Below are 6,000 nucleotides of genomic sequence, written 5' to 3'. Positions count from 1 at the left end.
TTGATCCTATAGTTATGGACGATTCAAAACACACTAAGTATCCCATTTTCAAGGGAGAAAACTATGCCTGGTGGAAACATCGCATGGAGCACTATGTCAAAAGTGCGGACTATGAGTGTTGGTTAATCATTCAAAAAGGTCCCCTCAAAATCGAAGTGACTAATGCTGATGGCACTAGCTCCTTGAAAAGTGAGGATAAATATGTTGAGGCCGACTATAAGAAAATCGAGAAAAACTCTAAGGCCATGTCCATTCTTCAATATGGGATTGGTGACCAAGAGATTAATCGTATATCTGGATGTGCCTCGGCCAAAGAGATTTGGGACACCCTAAATCTTGCCTATGAGGGAACGTCACAAGTCAAGAAATACCGTATTGATCTTCTCATGCAACAATATGAGATGTTCAATATGGAACGAGATGAGTCAATTAATAGTTTGTCTTCACGTTTTTCTAGTATTGTCAATGACCTTAAGAGTTTAGGTAGGGGTTTTCAATCCGAGGATTTAGTCCGTAAAATCCTTCGTAGCCTAACTGAAAGGTGGCAACCGAAGGTTACGGCTATTGAGGAAGCTAAGGATCTTTCATTGCTCACCCTTGATGAACTTATGGACTCACTTATGGCTCATGAGTTAACTCTCATGAAGCGTTCTAGTGAAAGCTCTAAAGGGAAGGGACTCGCTCTTAATGCTCTCTCAAGTGATGAGGAGGATGAAGATGATGAGTTTGCAATGTTTACTAAAAACATTGTTGGCATGATCAATGGTCGAAACTCTCAAAGGTATAGCAACAACTCTAGTAAACGCCGTTTCCCTAAGAGAAGATCTAACTCCACTGTTGGTTGCTTTAAATGTGGTGACAAAGGTCATCAAATCAAAGAATGCCCAAAGTGGAACGATATCAAATCTAAGGAAAAACGTGACTTTGCAAAACGTGATTACAAAAACAAGGTAATGACTGCTATTTGGGGCATGTCTGATTCTGAAGAGGACGATGTCCTTGAGGATGAATTGGACGCCAAACTTAGCATCTCGTCCAGTTCTTCAAAAAATTCTTCCAAATCATCAAAGAAAGAAGACATCAAGTGTCTTATGGCTCACTCCGCGGATTCAGACTCCGATTCAGACCACGAGGTAATTAAGCTCAAGAAAAAGGTTCGATCTTTCTCTAAAGACAAAGTTTGTCTCCTCCTAGATCAATTCATAGATAAATGTCGTGTCCAAACTAATAAGTTGGAAGCTATGCAAATCGAAATTGAGGACATAGCTGAGGAAAATGTAGTCCTTAAAGAAAGTCTAAATGAGAATGATCAATCTAGTTCCATGTTGGGTCTTGAAAAAGAAATCAAAAAGCTTCGAAAACAAAATTTGCTTTTAGTCAACAAAGTTGATGAAACCAGTGCAACAGATCCCTGTACTGTTGCATCCAGCTCTAAAGGAAATGTGTCATCACTAACACAAGAACGTGACCAACTTTTGATTGACTTAGCTACTTGTCACAGTGAAAAAGATGATCTTGTTAAGATTACTGAGATGTTAAATGATGAGTCTAGTCATGTCAAAAGCTCCTTAGAACGAGCTCAAAAATTAAATGATGACCTTCTTGCTCAAATTGAGATGTTAAAAAGAGCTGAACAAACTCATGCCACTGAGGTCTCTACTGTGTCATCTGATTCAAGAAAAGAAATAGATACTCTCTCAAAATTAGTGTCCTCTTTAACTAAGGAACGTGAAACTCTTTTTGCTGACCTCAAATTGTGTCAAAGGGATAATAAACAATTAGAACAAATTGGAATGTTACTCAGTGATGAAGCAAGACTTGCAAAACAAGCTTTTGACAATTTAGGTAAATTGAATCTTAATCATCTTGCTAAAATTGAAACATTAACTAAAGAGCTAGATGAGGCTAAGATGTTCTACTTAAAATGGGAAGGAAGTCAGAATGTTTTGGAGTTTCTCTTGAAACAATCACAAGAATATGAAAAATTTGCAAAGAATGCTGGACTTGGTTTCAAATGCAATGAAGAGCACACACTTTGTTGCACTCGAAACCAGGATCCAAGTCAAACCGACTTCCGAAGAAGAAAGTATCTTTGGTCTTCCTGAGTACATCATTTGTAACTATTGTGGCAAAACAGGTCATGAGTTCAATGGTTGTGACAAAAGAGTCCGTGACTTAGAAAGAAACACTAAAAATGCTAAACAAGTATGGATAAAGAAAGAGGAAGTCAAAAAGGTCGTTGTCAAGAAGGAGCCCAAACTTGTTTGGGTTCCTAAACTAAATGTTTGATTTCTTATAGGCATTAGTGAGGGGCAGCAGCAATTGGTACTTAGACAGTGGATGCTCTCGTCACATGACGGGAGACGAAAACCAATTCCTTTCGCTAGAAGCCTATGATGGTGGCATGGTGACTTTTGGCGACAACAAGAAAGGTGAAATCATTGGTATTGGAAAGGTTGGTAAGTCAAAGTCATTATGCGTGGACAAAGTGTTGCTTGTCAAAGGTTTGAAACACAATCTCTTGAGCATTTCACAACTTTGTGATCGAGGTAATATTGTTGAATTTCTTGCTAGTGAATGTAGAATCATAAATGGAAAAACTAGAGAACTCATACTTGAAGGTAAACGTGTTAAAGACGTCTACATGACTAACTTGTATGCATTGTCGGGTCAATCATTATCATGCATGAGTGTTCAAAAGAACGACCCTTGGCTTTGGCACAAACGACTTGGTCATGTAAATGCTAAGACACTTAACACCCTTAAGAAACATGATCTAGTTGATGGCATTCCTAACATTAAATTTGAATTTAAATCACTTTGTGATGATTGTGTTAAAGGAAAACAAGTTAAGTGCTCTTTTAAATCCAAAAAGGTTGTAAGCACTTCCTTACCTCTTGAACTCATTCATATTGATTTATGTGGTCCCATGCGAGTTGTGAGTAGAGGTGGAAGTCGTTTTATTTGTGTCATTGTAGATGACTTCACAAGATTTGTTTGGCTTCTCTTCTTAAGTTCTAAGGATCAAACATTTGATGAGTTCTTAATTTGGGTCAAAAAGGTTCAAAACAAATTTGGTTATAAACTTGTCTCATTGAGATCCGACCATGGAACCGAATTTGAGAACTCGTCATTTGAGTCTTATTGTAATGAGTATGGTGTTAGTCACAACTTTTCGGCCGCAAGAACCCCACAACAAAATGGGGTTGTGGAACGAATGAATCGAACTCTTGAAAATATGGCTAGGACCATGCTCATTAGCTCTAAGGTTCCTAAGAACTTTTGGGCCGAAGCCGTAAACACATCTTGTTATATTTACAACCGTGTCATGATTAGAAAAATCATTGAGAAAACTCCCTATGAACTTCTACGAGGAAGAAAACCTAATCTTTCACACTTAAAATGCTTTGGTAGTAAATGCTTTGTGCACAACAATGGAAAAGACAACCTTGGCAAATTTGATGCTCGTAGTGATGAAGGAGTTTTTGTTGGCTATTCCGATCATAGTAAAGCCTATAAAGTTTATAACAAAAGGACCATGAAAATGGAAGAAAGCGTTCATGTAATATTTGACGAATCTAGTCTTTTTGTGTCAAATACACAGGTTGATGATGAGGATGATGAATATGATGATGATTTTGAGATTGGTATGATACGACATGAAATGGATCAAGTGGTAGAAGAAGCTGAGCAACAGTTGGAGCCATTGTTGCATGAGGAGGATGCGCAAAATTTAGGGGGAACTAATCGTCCTCCTACACAAGATGATGCTACCTCATCCAGGGGGAACAAGGATGGTGAAGAACAACCCAACCTAATCATAAATGAACCGCAATCACCTCCTTCAAACAATCCTCATGCAACAGTCCCCTCTACTGTTGCAGACGAACAAACCGAATCTTCTAACTCACTTATCCCCAAGAAATGGAAACACCAAAGCTCACATCCCTTATCAAACTTAACCAGTGACCTAACCTCTGGAATAAAAACCAGATCATCGCTCCAAAATTTCTGTGCACACAATGCCTTCATCTCAAAAATCGAACCAGACCATGTCACAGTAGCCTTGACCGATGAATGCTGGATGATTGCAATGCAAGAGGAATTGGAGCAATTCGAAAGGAACAAGGTATGGCATCTTGTCCCTAGGCCCTCCCAACGTACTGTAATTGGTACACGGTGGGTCTTTCGCAATAAGCTAGATGATGTTGGAGAAATCGTAAGGAATAAAGCTAGACTAGTGGTGCAAGGTTTTAACCAACAAGAAGGAATTGATTACGATGAAACCTTTGCACCGGTAGCTAGGCTTGAAGCCATACGAATGCTTGTAGCTTTTGCGTCTTTTCATGGTATAAAGCTTTTTCAAATGGATGTCAAAACAGCATTTTTAAATGGATACCTTGATGAAGAAGTGTTCGTTGAACAACCTCCGGGCTTTATAAACAACGAGTTTCCCAACCACGTTTTTAAACTAGATAAAGCACTCTATGGTTTAAAACAGGCTCCTAGGGCTTGGTATGATAGGCTTTCAAAGTTTCTATTGGAAAATGGTTTCATACGTGGGTCCGTGGATAAAACGTTGTTTATCAAGTCACAAGGAAATGAATCGTTGCTTGTGCAAGTATATGTCGATGACATTATTTTTGGTGCAACTAACAATGTTCTTTATAAGTACTTTTTCGATTTGATGACTTGAATTTGAAATGAGTATGATGGGAGAACTTGGATTCTTTCTTGGTCTTCAAATCAAACAATGTGAAAATGGAACGATGATTCACCAACAAAAGTACTTAAAAGAAATGTTAAGTAAGTTTGGGTTAAGCGATTCTAAACCTATGCCTACACCAATGGTGCCTAAAAACAAGCTTGATAAGGACGAAAATGGTAAGAGCATTAGCGAAAAGATTTATCGAGGTATGATCGGTTCCTTACTATACTTAACCGCTAGTCGACCCGACATACAATTTAGTGTGTGTGCTTGTGCCCGTTTCCAAGCAAATCCTAAGGAATCTCATTTCAAAGCCGTCAAACGGATTTTTAGGTATTTGATTGGAACACAAGGGCTATATCTTTGGTACCCAACTCACTACGAACTTGATCTTGTAGGTTTTTCGGATGCGGACTATGCCGGTGACACATTGGATAGGAAAAGCACTTCGGGCATTGCTACCTTCCTAGGACCGTGTCTCATTTCATGGGCTTCGAAGAAGCAAAACACCGTTGCATTATCCACTACGAAAGCGAATATGTGAGTCTTTGCTCTATGTTGTGCACAAATTCTTTGGGTACGTCAACAATTACATGATTATGGCCTTACTTTCGAGACTACCCCTATTTTTTGTGACAACACTAGTGCAATTAATATATCAAAGAATCCTATACAACACTCACGAACTAAACACATCGACATACGACATCATTTTTTACGTGATCAAGTTGAGAAAGGTCATATTTGTCTAAGCTTTTGTAAAACGGAAAATCAAATTGCGGACATTCTTACAAAACCGTTAGAAAGAGAACAATTCGAAAGACTTCGGTCGGAAATTGGTTTATTAGGTGACATACCGCTAAATTAAAATTACGTTTTCCAATGATTGATTAGAGGGAGGAATTACATGTTATTAAATGTTAGCTAATATGGTAAAATGCATGCAAATATCGAACAAATGTGACTGACAACCGTATGAGTGCACTTGAGTTGTTTTTACATTGAGCTTCCAAAATCACTTTATGTCCCATCACACTTAAAAGCCTACACCCTAGCCTCACATTACCAACACTCAACCGTCCTTCACCTAGAATAATTACACCATCCCCTCATTTACTTTCATGTTTCCACTAAACACACCCTATTACCCACTAAATAAACAACCACCCTTACCTTTTTCGGATTCCCAAAATCAAAACCGCCAATTAACCTCCCTTTTTATCCTCTCTCTTAAAATGCCTCCAAGACTCTCAAAAGAACTGCTTCAACTCAGAAATTCATTTAACCCAAAA

This window comes from Silene latifolia, chromosome 10 (genome assembly GCF_048544455.1).
Source record: "Silene latifolia isolate original U9 population chromosome 10, ASM4854445v1, whole genome shotgun sequence".
Lineage (NCBI taxonomy): Eukaryota > Viridiplantae > Streptophyta > Magnoliopsida > Caryophyllales > Caryophyllaceae > Silene > Silene latifolia.
This window is presented reverse-complemented; position numbering follows the sequence as displayed.